A 17,509-nucleotide genomic window follows, 5' to 3' on the forward strand; every position below is an offset into this window, starting at 1 on the left:
CTGACATGGGTGTCCTCGTTTAAGACAGCCAACTCTAACAAGACTCACAGCCATGACTGAGAGTGAGAATAGCATTAAAAAAGCCTGTAGGTTGAGATGAGGAGAATGTAATGGAAATAATACAATGTGCAATTACCTTAGCTATTTCACAGAAAAGCAAAGGCAGAAGCCAGCCATAAAATGAACCCTCTCCTCCCCAAAACTGCACCCAGCCCAGCAGAAGAGACCAGCACCCCAAACTGGAAACCAGAATAAAGCCTCCAGGAACTGAACTCCAAGCCCCATCATCCTTTGCTCCAGCCAGCACTTTCATTATGAAGCTGGCATGACTCCACGTGGTAGCAAATACTCATCAGCAGATTGAACAGGCTATCCTGACTGGTCCATCCCAGCCAAAACCGAGACAGCAGGGCACAAGATTTAGCAGAATCCTTGGTCTGCAGGGGAGCATGTCTAAGCAAGAGCCATTCTGCTCCTCAGCCCAAGGCAGTAACTCTAACCATCAGTGCTATCACTGCCAGAAGCAGCTGCTGTATGTGAAATAGAATAGAATAGAATAGAATAGAATAGAATAGAATAGAATAGAATAGAATAGAATAGACCAGACCAGACCAGACCAGACCAGGTTGGAAGAGACCCTCAAGATCATCATGTCCAACTTATCATCCAACACCACCTAATCAACTAAACCATGCAACCAAGCACCCTTTCAAAAACAAGCCCTGAACCTCAGAAAGTGCCATCACTGAGCAGAGACTGAGTGGAGAAGTCAAATCACTGAACAGAATCAGTTCTAGCTCAAACCAGGGTGCTCTGTCCTTGGGACACACCAGCATAATGCAGAATGGCCTCAGTTAAACATTTTCAGGGTTTTGTTTGTTTATGTGCTGTTCCAAATCTCAGCTATTTAAGGAGTTTCTTAAACCACTGCTCTAACAAGCAAGCCTCCCTCTGCAGCCAGGACAAAGCCATTATCTCCTGTCCTGTCACTACATGCTTTTGTAAAAAGTCCCTTTCCAGCTCTCCTGTAACCCCCATCAAGTACTGGAAGGCTGCTCTAAGGTGTCCTCTGAGCCTTGTCTTCTCCAAGCTGCACAACCCCAACTCATGCAGCCTGTTTTCATAGAAAAGGTGCTCCAGCTCCCTGATCATCTTCATGGCACTGCTCTGAGGAGGACATGAGGTCTAACACACTTTTTTCTGCTACGTTTGGAGTTTATTATGATGTAGCACATCTTGCTCTTGCTGACTTTCATAGTGTGTCAATAGAAATTAAATAATATCCCACTTTGCTGACAATTTGTTGTTACTCTAAAATCAAATTTATATTCACTTTACATTCTAATTTATGGTTTAGTCATCAAAGTGACCATTGAAGTGTAAGGTTCATAAATAACTCTATGAATCAGCCTAGTGGGAAATGTGAAGCAGTGACAGATTACTGTCATTTTGTTCATGTCAGTCACTGTACCATTTGCTTCAATGTTCTAAAAGTAACTTTATAAAACTGAAAAGCATGGAGGATCAGCAATCTCTGCCTTAGTCCTCCTCTGCTTGTTACTGTTTTCAATTTAAAAATGGGCTGGCTACAGTAAGGAACAACTTTGATTCTTTTCTCAGTGCTGTTTGTGTGGAGGTTTTGTGTGTGTGTCCTGTGTAAACAGCAGAGTTTGTGGTGTCTTCCCTGTGAAGTGGGGTGTTGTGACTTCAAAATGCACTGTCACAAGAAATCTGAAACAGAAAGTGTACAAAGTTTTGAGGTAGGGTCTTGAGGTCTTTTGAGGGTTATTCCAACAACCGTCTCCCATCTATGCTAACGTGAGTTCCCATCACTGCTGGAATATGGTAGTGGTAAGAGAATTTGCTGATTCTGAGATCCAAGATCTATAGAAGCCACTTTGAAGACAGGATAATGGTGAGTACTCTAACTAGCACCAGAACAGGGGGACACAGTCTCAAGCTGCACCAGGGGAAGTTTAGGCTGGAGGTGAGGAGAAAGTTCTTCACCGAGAGAGTCATTCATCATTGGAATGTGCTGCCCAGGGAGGTGGTGGAGTCACCATCCCTGGAGGTGTTCAAGAGGAGATTGGACGTGGCACTTGGTGCCATGGTCTAGTCATGAGGTCTGTAGTGACAGGTTGGACTTAAGGATTCTCGAGGTCTCTTCCAACCTTAGCGATACTGTGATACTGTGATACTGTGAGTGTTTTGAAGTTGTTGCTATGCTCCTTGTGGCACGTGCTCTCTGAGGTTTTGAACTGGAAATAGAAAAGTGAAATTCAACAGCTGTATCAGACCTGTGTGCTCTGATTAAATCTCAGTGATAATTTATAGTTAATTTATCTCATTTTTAAGTGTTTCTCCACAGTACTTTCTCCTCAGTTTTAGACTGTAGCTGTAACCAGTCACCTTGTTAAGCAGCTAAGGAGGTTCGTTTTGGTTTTCCTGGCAGCTCTGAAGGCTCTAGTATCAATTGTACTGGTTTTGACCTCACACAACTACTTCAGTGAAACAGTTTTGATATTTCACAGCCTTTGTTTGTCCCTTTAATCCAAGCAGAAGCATGCTTTGCACAAATCTTTTAAGAGAAAGAGAGGCTGCGCCAAGAGCAGTTAAACAGGATGTGTGGATCCACTTCCTTAGCAGCTGGCTGGTCATCAGTGCTTTCTAAGGGAACTTTTCTTTGGAGTTCTGTTTACTTAGACTTGAGCTCTCTTACTGTTCCTTGCAGATGTGTAGAAGAATGAAGGAAATGTAGGTTTGAAGTATGAGAACTATATTCAGAAGGTTCCAAAGTAGACCCTGTACTGAAGTAACCTTTAGGCTGCAAGCCACTGCGATTCAGAGGTAGAATGAGGCTTTATGTTTCTGATCTAAGAGCCTCTGTGTAAAACACAGCATATGATGTATGAGTTAAAAAATAATAATTTTTTATATATATCTTTAGTCTGTTGACATTTGGCAGCTGCTTTTAACAAAAATGTCTGTCCTAGAGAGCTGTCATTGTTTTTGTTACCTGCGTTCAGTGGCTAATCCTGTGAGGTTGGGGCTGTGTCATTAACGACAAGTAGTTACATAATGTGTCCAGAGCTCTGAGCACCTGATGTTAGGCGCAGAGGAGGGCTGTCTGAAGGACAGGAGAAGGAATTACTTTCTAGTGAGCAATGTGGTGAGGCAGCATGTCAGATTCCATCAAGAGAATGCAAGGTGTAGACTTCCATGTGGAAAAGAGTTAAGTATTGTCAGCTTCATGGGTCACTAGCTCCTTGAGCCAGTTAGCAGCACTGATTGAACCAGCCTGCTGAAGAAGGCTCCAAAAGCAAGGAAAGCTTCTGTTCTCATCTTCATGCTTTCCTGTGTCTGGTGTCTCAAGGGCTTCTGCCCAGCATGTGAATACAGTTCATAGGGGTGGCTGTTGCTTCTCACCTCAGTACCTTGAAAACACAGTATGTAAAATCTTCCCATGCCACCCTTAAGTCAAATGTCTCTTTTTGTTCCTTCTACAGACATTTTGACAGCTTTAATGAGCTATTCTCTTCTTCATTCTCAGCATAAGGCCATCCTGCAAAGAGCTCTATTTTGTCCTACTTGCTCCAATAATCTGCTTCACAAGTGTCTTGTGTTTCCCCCTCTGAATAACTTCTTGAGGCTTCTGCTGGTTCAGTCACAAAACTCTTCCATTATCCCAGTTGCAAAGACACCAGTTGTTTTCCTGTTTTAAAATTACTTGCCCAGATGAAACCTGTTCATAAAGTGCACCAACATGAAGTGCCATTTAAGAAAAATCCAGGAAAAGTTACTTCAAAAAGGAGGAACAAAAAAGGTCTTCTTCATGGTCCTGTCAGTTGTGTCTTCTGGGTGTCCACTGAATTACCCTGTGGTTTGACATGGCACTAAACATGTTCTCTGTCACCAATACCATTTGACTGTATTTGCAGACAGGTATATTCACAGTGATTTATTTTGACAATAAACCTGTGTATGGCCATCACACAAAGCTCTTTCAAACAAAGCTGCTTTATCACTGATGGCCTATGTTTCAGTTTCATCCTTTTTTGCAGTAATTTGGATTCTGTCTAGAGTCTCTGAGGTAAGCTGCTTGTGTTTGAGGGAAATGTTTGATCCTTGAAGTTGTGATGAAGGCCAAGCTTTAGGGAAGGAAGTTGCTAGACTATGATATCAGCATCTCTTACCCAGCCCTTGGAAGCAGAAGCAAAGAAAACTGTTTTCTAGACAAGAGTGTAGAGAGAAGTTTAATTAGTTTTTACGCAGTCTCCTTGATTCTGGTGCATTGCTGCTGTCTTTAGCTCTGTGCTTTCTGAGGTGAGCCTGGGGTTTTTTTTGGACATTAAAAGCTGTATCTGCAGTGCCCTTCATCTTGGTGACAGGCATTATGCCAGTACATTAATTCGGAAAACAAGTAAAAAGAAGCAAGAAAAAAGGAGCCCAAACTCTTCCAGGCACTTTTAAATCACAAACTGACTGATTACTGTTGTTCTCTCTGGGGTGCATCAGATGTATGCATGACCCCCTTCGAGGTATGGCCTGCCTGAATGTCCTTCCCAGGCTGTTTGCGTTGCAGGAAGTGTGAACCATTACTGGGCAGAGTTTGAAGTTCACCTTTATATTGATCACCTGTAGAATGTGCACAAATGCATACTTTGTTTTGAAACAAAGATCTGCTGTTTGTCCTATAGCAGGGTCTTGTTTCTCACCAGAGAAGTTGTGAATATTGCAGTATGGTGGCTAAATAATAGTTCACAGTCTATGTCCTGTGAGCATAATTAACTTGCTGAGTAGTTGCTTTGCAATTTTTAACGCTATTTTCATCCAAATGTCTGGTTAAGGACAGCAGTCTGTGACCTCATCACTTAGCCTTTCAGATTAATGCAAATCTTGTTTGTAATTCTCATGATTTTGTTGTTGGCCCAGTCTTAGAGTCCCAGCATGCTGGAGGTTGGAAGGGACCTCTGGAAAACATGTAGTCCAGCCCCTGCTGCTAAAGCACGTTGGCCAGGATTGCAATGGCAAGGCAGGTTTGGAATCTCTTCACAGGAGGGCACTCTTCTCTGAGCAGCCTGTTCGGGTGCTCTGGCACCATCAAATCATAGAATTATAGGATGGTCTAGGTTGGCAATGACCTTAAAAATCATCTAGTTCCAACACCCTTGCCAAGGGTGGCAACACCTTCCACTGGACAAGGTTGCTCAAGGCTTCATCCAACCTGGCCTTGAACACCTCCAGGAAAGGGCCATGAACAACCTCCCAGGGCAATATGTCCCAGTGTCTTACCACTCTTACTGTAAAGAAACTCTGTGCAGCCTGGTCCAGAGCTCTGTCACCCTCACAGGAAAAAAGTTTTTCCTCCTGTTCAGGTGGAACTTTCCAGATTCCATTTTGTGCCTGTTGACTCTTGTCCTGTCACTGGGCACTACTGAAAATAGTCTGGTGCTATTGTCTTGACCTCCAGCCTTTAGCTATATACCAGCATTGAAAAGATCCCCTCTCAGTCTGCTCTTGTGCAGGCTAAACAGCTCCAGGTGTCTCAGCCTTTCCTTCTCAGACAGATGCTCTACTTCCCTCAGCATCTTTGTAGCTTCTGTTGGACTCTATCCAGTAATTTGTTGTCTGTCTTGAACTGGGAGCCCAGAACTGGACGCCCAGAACTGGACACAAAACTCCAGATGAAGCCTCACCAAAGCAGAGTAGAGGGGGAGGAGAACCTCGCTCGATCTGCTGGTCACACTCTTATTAATGCACCCCAGGAGACCATTGGCCTTCTTGGCCACAAAGACACATTGCTGTCTTATGGTGAACTTGTCCACCAACACTCCCAGGTCCTTCTCCAGCAGGTCAGCTCCTAACCTCTACTGGTGCATGGTTTGGTTATGTGTTCAAATGATCTTAATTTTAATTGAAAGTACATTTTGTCTCACAGCAGTCTAATTTCTGTGCACATTTGTCAGTAGTGAATACTTACTGGGGGTGATTACTCTCTTAACTGCTTGTGCCACATACCTCTGGGAGGTTAATCAATCTTGTGCTTTTTAATTGACATCAATAATATGTATACATTTATCAATATTTCTTAATTGTCAAGTTGTAACGGTGGAACTCCAATAATGAATCATGCTGATGGTTAACTTCATGCATTAGATTTTTAAGAGTCTCCTTAAGTGGTTTGACATGTTTTAAATTGTTTTTAAATCATTTGTATGTGTGGTCATGGGGAAAGATGAGAAAAAAAGTAGTGTGCCATGTTGTGCTTTTGAATAATACCAAAGAGATAACCCATTGACAGCAAAATACCAAATGCATGGGGTGTTTTATGGGGAGAGGGAAAAAAAGTAAGTCTTTTCAAAGTGCTGGTTTTATTACTAATGCTTAATTAATAATAACCTTGTTTGACAGCACATGTACGTTTTTTGTGCTATCCCAAGGGACTTCTCAGGGCTGGGACTGTTTCCCTTCTCTCAGCTCTATGAGCAAGGCAGAGGACTGTCCTGGTTTGACAGTATGTAAGTTTACCACCATTCCCTCTCCCTCTCCTCCCATAGGGAAAAGCTAGGCAGGGGAAGGTTAAATGGAAAAACAAAGCCAGACTCACACAGAATTGGAATTTAATAAAAGTAATGTTAACTAAAATAAACAAAGTACAAAGAGTATTAAAGGAATACATACAAAACCAGAATCTGCAATGGACTAGGCCCCACCATGCATCGAAACAGCTTTCTGCCAGCAAAGCCTGCCTCCCACACTGCAAAGCAAAAGCAGGAGCCAAGAGAGCGAACTCTGGAAGTCCTGCCTCTTAAATAGAGAATATGCAGGAAAAGGAAGGGAATAGCACATTACATTATCCAGTGCCTCCTTCTTGGGACAGGCTTTCCACCCACAGGGAGGAGTTCCACCTCAGTGTTTAGCAGTAAACCCTTAACCTACAACATTGGCAGAGAGAATTAGTAGGACTCCTGCTCCTTTCCTGAAGTAACAGTGAGCTCTGGCAGATAAAGGCACTGTGATTTTAACTGTGCATTTCACCACAGAAGGATACTGAAGTGAAAATGAAGGAGCTACTTCAGTTTAAATTGAAACGTATATTTGAAGACTTTGGTACATAGGGTAGCAAATTGTTTGCCCAGGTTCTCAAATTTTGCTTACAGCAGGAATTCAAACATGGTATTCCAAGTCTTACAACAGTATCTCAGTAGGTATCCCTTTATCATCTACCTTTCTCACTTCTCGGTCCCAAGTAGCAGGAGAAGAAAATATGCTTAGACAAAGTTGTCAGGGTGCTGACCACGTTGTCTGTGCCAGTCTTAGCATGTTTTGTAGGGCACACCACAGACAGCAAAACCTGCTGAAAGAGCAGTGAAGAAAGACTTCCTAGTTACTGCTGTTATTTTCCAGTTAGGTGAGAGCCAGTGAGGGAGAAATGAGGAAGCAGCTCTTTGTGGGGTTTGCAATTGTACTTGTCTTTTTAATTGTGAACCTAAAGGTGAACTGTAGTTTTTCAAGTAAACAGACATAACAGTTCACTAATAAATGAGGAAGTGGTCAGTAATCTGCTACGCCGCTTAGGTGCACACAAGCCTATGGGGCCAGATGGGCTACACCCAAGGTGCTGAGGGAGTTGGCAGATGTGCTCACCAAGCCACTTTCCATTATTTGCCTGAAGTCCTGGCTAACTGGGGAGGTCCCAATGGACTGGAGGGTAGCAAATGTAACACCCATCTACAAGAAAGGAAGAAAGGAGGATCCAGGAATCTATAGACCTGTCAGTCTGACCTCAGTACCAGGGAAGGTCATGGAAAAGATCATCTCAAGCACCATTACACGACATATAGAGAACAACCAGGGGATCAGGCACAGTCAGCATGGGTTTAAGAAAGGCAAGTCCTGCCTGACCAACTTGATCTCCTTCTTTGAAAGGATGACCCAACTGTTGGATGAGGGGAAGGCTGTGGATATTGTCTACTTAGACTTTCAAAAGCCTTTGACACCATTTCCCACAGAATTCGTGTGGACAAACTGGCTGCTCATGGCTTGGATGAGCACACACTCTGCTGGATAAAGCACTGGCTGGGTGAAAGAGCCCAAAGAGTGGTGGTCAATGGAGTTATATTCAGCTGGCAGCCAGTCACAAGTAATGTTCCTGAGGGCTTAGTGTTGGGACCACTTCTGTTTAACATCTTTATTGATGACCTTGATGAAGACATAGAGTGTGTCATCAGTGAGTTTGCAGATGACACCAAGTCAGGTGGGAGTGTTGATCTGCACAAGGGTAGGGAGGCTCTACAGAGGGACTTGGATAGATTGGATGGATGAGCCAACATTAATGGGATGAGGTTCAATAAGGCCAAATGCTAGGTCCTGCATTGGGTCACAGCAACCCCAAGCAATGCTACAGGCTTGGGGAAGTGTGGCTGGAAAGCTGTCTGGTAGAAAGGGACCTGAGGGTTCTAACCAACAAGAAACTGAATATGAGCCAGCAGTGTGCCCAGGTGGCCAAGAAAGCCAATGGCATCCTGGCTTGTATCAGAAAAGCTGTGTCCAGCAGGAGTAAGGAGGTGATTGTCCTCTTGTGCTCAGCTCTGGTGAGGCCACACCTTGAGTATTGTGTGCAGTTTGGGGCATTTCAATACAGGAGAGATGTGGAGGTGCCGGAGTGAGTGCAGAGGAGGGCAACGAAGCTGGGGAAGGGCTGGAGAATAAATCTTACAAGGAGTGACTGAAGGAGCTGGGGATGGTTAGCTTGGGAAAGAGGAGGCTGAGAGGAGACTTATTCAATTGCCATGTTTTTCAGTACTTTCAAGGAAGAGTGAAATTGCTGCTGCCAGGTAATCAGGTGGGATGTATTTTGAAACCTAAGTGAGGCTGCTGAGAAAGTAACAAGTGTTAGGAATATCCATAATATATATTCTTATAGGCTGAAAAGAGAGGATGGCTTTTATTCATTACAGATTTGTAGCAGGGATCTGGACTTGTGTTCACGTATTTGTGCTGACTAATACGGGTACTGAAGAGCTCAAGGTACTCTAGAAGTCACTAGAATGAAAGCACCAAAATTACATAAGCATTTGAGGACACAAGCTTTTTTTCCTCTAGTACAGTTTCATGTTGGGGAAAAAGAAAACCATGCCACTAAACCACGTCCCGCAGCACCACATCTACACAGCTGCTCAATCTCATCAGGGACGGGGACTCCACCACTTCCCTGGGCAGCCTGTTCCAGGCCTTGACAATCCATTCAAGGAAAAGTTTCCTTATATCCAACCTAAACCTCCCCATAACAGCTCAAAGCCATTTCTTCTGGTACTATTGCTTTAAAATCCCAGCTTTTAAATCTCTTCAGGAACGGTGACTCCAGTAGCTTGGAGATAATACTCCCAATTTCAAAGGTTTGCAATGAACTGGAGCTGAGAAAAAAACACTGCATAGCTTTTACTATTCTGTGCAAGTCAATAGTCAGTCCGTGCCTGATGCCCCTGTCATGATGAGAGCTGATTTGAAAGCAGTGGCAGGTAATTCAGTGAAGATGAGGTTACGTGTTTTGTGTATCCACAGAAGGTGGTAAAATCTGGCTGGATAGCACACAGCATCAGTGCTGCTTCATTTTGCTTTTCATTTTCAACTTTTCATTTAAAATAAGGTTGCCATTCTTTATTTTTCTTGCTGGCTAAGGCTTTTTAAAATGTAAATAGCAGTCTTGTCCCTCTAATGCTGCAAAGCTGGGAGAAGGGGACTCTGACCTACTCTTACAAAAGAAAACAAACCTGAGAAATGGTGGAACAGAGGAACAGAGAGATGCAAGGTTTCCCACTGTATAGTAATGGATATGACCTTTAATATTGAGACCTCTGGATCAAATTTAAGTTGGCATTAAAATTTCCTAATAAATTCCCTGCTGAATCTTAGAGGGTTTTGCTTCAGTTTTAATGCAATAAGGTCACAAAAAAGCAAGTGCTGTCTGTGCTATTGTAATTGCTCTCAGCAGGCCGATAATATTATTGCAGACAAGTACCCGCTACTGTGCTTTTATTTCTTCCTTCAAGCACTCTCCTTCCTACATGCTTGCTCCCCTTGCTCTCAGGTCTACCCTAAGTAGGAAGTGAAGCTGTTTAAAATGGCATTTGTTTCTCGTTGTAGCATGTTTTTATGGTAATGGTTTTCTGAGTCTCTTCAACCAAGGGAACGAAAGCACATCCTGTCTTACTATAGAATAATTATAGGCTAATATTGCCTTCCCTCAATTCTCATCCTACTTTTATACATTAAATTCAGCCTCTGAATTGTTAAGAGTTGGTATCCTAAATACACACTGCTGAGTTTATTTTGGGTTTGGTGCTTTTAGGGTTCTGAAATAGATGTACAACTGAAGGAGTTTCTTATTATTCTCTTACACAGCACTTACAGGATGGCCAAGGGAACAGGCCCAGCCAGCACGGATTTAGGAAGGGCAGGTCCTGCCTGACCAACCTGATCTCCTTCTATGATCAGGTGACTGCCTGGTGGATGTGGGGAGGCCTGTGGATGTAGTCTACCTGGACCTCAGCAAGGCCTTTGACACTGTCCCCCATAGCAAACTCCTGGCCAAGCTGTCAGCTCGTGGCTTGGACAGCAGCACTCTGAGCTGGGTTAGGAACTGGCTGGATGGCCGAGCCCAGAGAGTGGTGGTGAATGGTGTCACATCCAGCTGGCAGCCAGTCACTAGTGGTGTGCCCCAGGGATCAGTGCTGGGCCCCATGCTCTTTAACATCTTCATTGATGATCTGGATGAGTTCATTGAGTCCATCATCAGTAAATTTGCTGACGACACCAAGCTGGGGGCAGGAGTTGATCTGCTGGAGGGTAGAGAGGCTCTGCAGAGGGACCTCGACAGGCTGGACAGATGGGCAGAGTCCAAGGGCATGAGATTGAACACATCCAAGTGCCGGGTTCTGCACATTGATCACAACAACCCCATGCAGTGCTACAGGCTGGGGTCAGAGTGGCTGGAGAGCAGCCAGGCAGAGAGGGACCTGGGGGTACTGGTCGATGGCAGGCTGAACATGAGCCTGCAGTGTGCCCAGGCAGCCAAGAGGGCCAATGGCATCCTGGCCTGCATGAGGAACAGTGTGGCCAGCAGGAGCAGGGAGGTCATTCTGCCCCTGTACACTGCACTGGTTAGGCCACACCTCGAGTCCTGTGTCCAGTTCTGGGCCCCTCAGTTTAGGAAGGAGGTTGACTTGCTGGAGCGTGTCCAGAGAAGAGCAACAAAGTTGGTGAGGGGTTTGGAGCACCAGTCCTATGAGGAAAGACTGAGGGAGCTGGGATTGCTCAGCCTGGAGAAGAGGAGACTCAGGGGTGACCTTATTGCTCTCTACAGCTACCTTAAGGGAGGTTGTAGACAGGCAGAGGTTGGTCTCTTCTCCCAGGCAGCCAGTACGAGAACAAGAGGACACAGTCTCAGGCTGCGCCAGGGGAGGTTCAGGTTGGATGTTAGGAAGAAGTTCTATACAGAGAGAGTGATTGCCCATTGGAATGGGCTGCCTGGGGAGGTGGTGGAGTCGCCGTCATTGGAGGTGTTCAGGAGGAGACTTGATGGGGTGCTTGGTGCCATGGGTTAGTTGATTAGGTGGGTTGGATTGGTTGATGGGTTGGACATGATGATCTTGAAGGTCTCTTCCAACCTGGTCTGGTCTATTCTATTCTATTCTATTCTATTCTATTCTATTCTATTCTATTCTATTCTAGCTGCATTGGGAGGGAGATTGAATGTCCTCTGTCTTGTTTCATGAACAAATGACAAATTGCAGCTCGTCACAGTGAGACATATTTATTTGTAGATGAATACCACATATTTTGCAATGTGGCTTTCAGATCAGCATAGTTAATGTGACATTTCTTGTATGAATGCAAATTTTTGCTTAGCCTGCTACTGGCACATCTGTGGTCCCTGTATTGGAGATCAGTATAGTAAATGAATGCAGAGTGCTGTGATCATAGTTCTCCATGTAATTCCTTGTGCCTGTGACAGACTCAGTCAATGCAGTTCAGTATCAACCCTACATGATCTGCACTAGCTCTGAACTAAGTTGCTACATGCATCTTCTTCCTTTTCCAATCAGACTTGCTGTCTAAAATAGGGAGTTTCTGTTCTAATGGTGGTGTGTTAGGAACTGTGTACATCGTGGCTGGTCCTTTTAACAAATGAAGAGGTATTTTAAAACATTGCAACTAGATCACATGATAAATATTTTGGGGTGACAGTGGGCCAGTCTTTTAGGTGTGGAGGTAGATTTATTTTCTTTCTTGTGGGCACAAAGAAGTAATTCATGTTGCCATCCCTCAGCATAACTGGGATGGCAACCGGTCCTTTGCCATTTCAGAGGACCAGCCTGGCTATAGCTGAAGACACTGAGAGGACTGGGGCTGTTCAGTCTCCAGAAGAGAAGGCTGAGAGGGGATCTTATCAGTGTCTATAAATTTCAAGATGAAGGTGCCAGTCTTTTTTCAGTAGTGCCCAGTGATAGCACAAGGAACACTGAGGGTACAAGGCAGAACACAGGAGGTTCTACCTCAACATGAGGAGACACTTCTTCATGGTGAGAGTGACAAAGCACTGGAGCAAGCTGCCCAGAGGGGTTGTGGAGTCTCCTTCTCTGGAGACTTACAAAACCTGCCTGGGTGCGTTCCTGTGCAATCTGCCCTAAGTGATCCTGCTTTGGGTGGGGGAGGGGGTGGGCTCAAGGATATCTGGAGGTCCCTTCCCACCCCTAATATTCTGTGATTCTGTGAAAGGTCCTTCCAGGCATCCATATCTAGCTTCCCACACCCTACCTGGCTTCACCCTCCTGATCCATCATCTTCCCCTTGTGCTCTGACTTTCCATGGGGCACAGAATTTCTGACTTCAGGTGTCATGCACAGAATATTTTTTGGTGTATCTCTAGCCACATGCAGGCATTGACAGTTCTCTGCTCATGGCATTCGTTGCTGCCAAACAAGCCAGTCTGCACAGAAGGAAATAATTGGCATGGAATATTCAATAACATACATATAGTGGGATATGTCCTCCTGCCTGCATGTGCTTGATTGGAAACGGGGAGCAACATAAGATGTTTTACAAAGGCAATCCCTGTCTTGAAATGTGTGCAGCTGTATTCTGCCCACCTTCAACCTCCATGGCAAGCACAATCAGTCAGGGCTGCTATGCATCACATGATGCTGGTAGGATGTGTACCACAGTGCCAGCATGCTTGATGAACTTCAGTGATGAAAACTATCACTTCTGCAGGGTGTGGAGCCTCTCCCAGTTTGCCTGAAGGTGTGTGGAGGTCACTCCTGATCAATAACTGCTCATCTCTTTGTTACTTCAGACATGCATATTTTAATTTACATTTCCTGCTGCTGCTAGAGGGAACTAATTTCCAGTGTCAGAGGTGCAACACAGCTACTTTAACGCAGAATGAGATGAAATGATTTTACAGGCCTGAAATACTTCAAAAAGCTTGATTCTGCACCCCGCTGTGGTTTGAGTTTGCAGTTTCTGAGATGGGTTAACATTGCTCTGAATCACTGTGAGACATGATCACATTGCTGCTTTGTAAATTATATAATGAAGCATTTGTGTGTGAGAGTTCTTACTATAATTAGTAGTTAGACTGTGCTTTTAAAGATCAAAATCTACATCACATGATGGTAGGAGCTGGAATTTGTTTACCATACTTGACTCTCACTCAAGAGACACGAGTCTTCCAAAATCTGGGTTTGGTTTATAAACCTCCATGTATTAACATGAGAAACATGAGTGAATAATCAGAGGGCCCTTCTGGTAGTGTGATTGTTTTCAGCTAAACTAATAATCTGGATTAAGTTACTCTGAGAAAAGCTCCTGTGGTTGACATGACAGTTCTGTTAGTTCTCCTGTAGATCTCATCTGTGAAGCAGTGAGAGGACATTGGTAAAGCAGCAAAAATAGATCTTAGTGTTCACACTAATTCTTCTCTTTTTAGCTGTATGAGTTGTGCTTAGTCTAAAGCTTCTGAAGTGCTCTTTCTTTATTATTCAGATCATAGTAGCCTGCTTTCAGATATGCTTTCAGGTCTGTCAGATGACATAATTTAACATTTATTAGTCTAAATACAACATTTTATTAAAACCCTGCCACTCTGGCAATGAATTTCATTTCCAGGTGGCAATTTTACCCTGGCTGTTACAATTGGACTACTCAGTGTGGGGTATAGGATAATCCAACTAGGGCTATGGATGCAATAATTTCACTTAAAAAAACAAAGAGGCTGAGGTGCTGGATCTGGTCCAAAGCAGGGCAACAAAGCTGGTGAAGGGTCTGCAGAACAGGTCTTCTGAGCAACTGCTAAGGGAACTGAGGTTCTTTATTCTGGAGAGAAGGAAGTTGAGGGGAGACCTTATGGCTCTCTATATCTACATGAAAGGGGGGTGGAGCCAGGCGGGGGTCACTCTCTTCTCCCTCATATCAAGTGATAGGATGAGAGGAAGTGCCCTCAATTTGTTCCAGGGGGGGTTTAAGTTTAGGTTAGTTTAGGAGAAACTTCTCTGCTGAAAGGGCACTCAAACAGTGGAACAGGCTCTTGGTGCTCATCATGAAGACTTCATGTAGAGGCTTTACCTCGACTGTAGCTGCTCTTGCAATTCTGTCCATAAGTCAGATGGCTCTGGGTAGTCTGCCTTTATGTGGGTGCTGTGCTCTCCTTTCTTTTGGGTGCTTCACGTATATGCTTATCCACCTGCAGATGATTTTAAACTTTAATCTTAAACTTTGTTATCCTTTAATCCAAGTTTTAATAGAAAATAGTAGAAGATTATCTTGTTGCCAGAAGAAAGGCTTCTGTAAGAGGCAGGGCTTTAAGTCCTGCAATATGAAGCCACATCTGCCCTCATCGAAGTGCTGTTACAGAATTTAGAATGGAATGGAATGGAATGGAATGGAATGGAATGGAATGGAATGGAATGGAATGGAATGGAATGGAATGGAATGGAATAGAATAGAATAGAATAGAATAGAATAGAATAGAATAGAATAGAATAGAATAGAATAGAATAGAATAGAATAGAATAGAATAGAATTAACCAGGTTAGAAAAGACCTTTGAGATCATCACGTTCAAACTATCATCCAACACTTTCTAATCAACTAAACCATGGCACCAAGCATCCCATCAAGTCTCTTCCTAAGCACCTCCAGTGGTGGTGACTCCACCACCTCCCCAGGCAGCCCATTCCAATGGGCAATCACTCTTTCTATGAAGAACTTCTTCCTAACATCCAGCCTAAACTTCCCCGGCACAGCTTGAGACTGTGTCCTCTTGTTCTGGTGCTGGTTGCCTGGGAGAAGAGACCAACCCCCACCTGGCTACAACCTCCCTTCAGGTAGTTGTAGACAGCAAGAAGGTCTCCTCTGAGCCTCCTCTTCTCCAGGCTAAGCATGTTCTGCCAATCTGTGTCTCCAGGTCACAGCTGCATTATTTTTGCATCAAGTAAGGTAACATTACACTTCAGTGACAGAAAACCTGAGGAGTCGTCGATGACATTTCTTGCATTAGTGTTCCTGTTCTCTATTATCACGTTGAGGATACTGTGACTAACGTGATGCTGAGGTGGTCTTTCCAGTATCCCACTGATAAAAACTCATACCCTTAGTAAAAAGCTGTGCTGCAGTGTGTAGATACATTGGGCCATTTTTAGAAGCACAGGTATTGCAAAAAAAATTTCAACTGGATTATAACTGAGATTCAGGTTTTGAAGGTGTTGGCCTGTTTGAAAACTGACTGTTGTTGTTTATCTGTGGTGGTGAAAGCATCAGGAGATTTGGGTAAGTGATTTTTATTTCTTGAAGCAAAATTGGCTGTATAAATGTTGCTGTTACCACACTGTAATTTACTCTAGGAATTCAGTAGGGATGGGGGGATTTGTTTTCTTTTGTTGACTTTGTTGTGTTGATTTTGGTTGTTGTTTGTTTGGGGATTTTTTTTGTCCTGCCCTTTTCTAAGTCGTGTTTTCATTAATTTTCCTTATGCTGTGTCAGGACATATGCCAGCCTGCTGCATTCTCTAAATCCAGGGCTTATTTTACTGTGTGAGCCTCGTTGAACATTTGAATAGTGTCATAAAGCTGCAGTACATTTTCTGTAGTTTTAGAAACAGTGGATGTTACTGACAGAACCTTCTGTGTCTGGCTGTGAAATTCCTCCAGCTTTGTTACCCTTGCTCCTGCTTCCCAACATGGCTTAAATAGATTCAGTAAGTGGGATGTGCGTTGGAGGAATCTTTACTTATCAACAGAGAAAACGTACTTAGGAGCAAGGTGTGGATCTCTTAGAAATAGTATGTGGAGTGGCAGATAATGGCAGAAATAGCTTCTATTTCACTGGGAGGAAAACTTGAATGATTGGCTTAGCAGAAAAATTAATGTAGTCTGATTTTTTCCCTTTAGAGAAGCAAAAACCCTCTGTTATTTGTTTTTTAGGCTACATGACATTCTTCGGCGTCAAAACCCAGATTTTTTCTCCCCTCTGACATCCAAATTTGTAGCATACTAGTGAGATGCTGCATTCTTGTAGACCATGTTATGGAAAGTCAGGTAAGTGGCATTTTCCTTTATTATATTGCACAGCTTTGCAGTGACACAGTCAGAATGCAGACACAGTGTAAAACTGAAGTAGGAGAAATGCGCAATATAATAACAGTAAAAAGCCACTTACTCTCTTTTCTGTTTGTGCAGCCAGCTCCCTGTTTGTGTATGGTGGGCATGTATGGTGATGCTGCACCTTAAATTGTACTGTGTCCACCTTTGAGCCCCTCACTACCAGAAAGACATTGAGCTGCTGGAGTGTGTCCAGAGAAGGGCAAGGAAGCTGGTGAATGGTCTGGAGAACAGGACTTGTGAGGAGTGCAGAGGGAGCTGTAGTTGTTTAGTCTGGATAAGGGGAGGCTGAGGGGAGATCTTTTGACTCTCTACGACTCCCTGAAAGGAGATTGGAGTGAGGTGAGTGTTGGTCTCAAGGAAACAAGCAATAAGACAAGAGGAAATGGCCTCTCTGGATATTAGGAAAAATTTATTTCCTGATAGGGTTGTCGAGCCCTGGACCAGGCTGCCCAGAGAAACAGTTGAATCATAATCCCCAGAGATGTTTAAAAAACATGTGGATGTGGTGTTAAGGGACGTGGTGCAGCTGTGGACTTGGTAGTGTTAGGTTAATGGCTCGACTCATTGATCTTAAAGGTTTTTTTCTAGCCTAAATGCTTCTGTGATTCTCTCAAGTCCCCTGTACAGCTGATACTCACCTTGTGAGAACAAAGTGAGATCCAGTGGTTGCTCTCCTTGGAGGTATTTGACCACTACTGTTCAATTTGGGTTTTCTTAAGGTTGGAGGTTGACACACATTGGAAATTGCTGCCAGCCTATCCTGAATCGCTAGTGCTAATACTGTTTTATACTACCTTATTAACAAGCATCAGCAGTGTCTCATTTAGTTTACAGAACTAAAAGCTA

General features: G+C 43.8%; 1 protein-coding gene across 2 annotated transcripts in view; it reads left to right on the forward strand.

The window, feature by feature from the left end:
- The window catches only part of LYRM4 (LYR motif containing 4), an 82,973-nt gene that overhangs the window by 20,035 nt on the left and 45,429 nt on the right, over positions 1-17,509 (forward strand). The window contains exon 3 of one of the 2 annotated variants that reach the window (XR_010990422.1): positions 16,484-16,597. The exons of the other annotated variant lie outside the window; for it this stretch is intronic. The gene's annotated coding sequence lies outside the window, so the exon portion shown is untranslated. The remainder of the gene's footprint in view (positions 1-16,483; positions 16,598-17,509) is intronic. 2 annotated transcript variants of the gene reach the window in all.

This window comes from Melanerpes formicivorus, unplaced genomic scaffold, assembly GCF_026170545.1.
Source record: "Melanerpes formicivorus ecotype bairdi unplaced genomic scaffold, bMelFor1.0.p_v2 SCAF_69, whole genome shotgun sequence".
Lineage (NCBI taxonomy): Eukaryota > Metazoa > Chordata > Aves > Piciformes > Picidae > Melanerpes > Melanerpes formicivorus.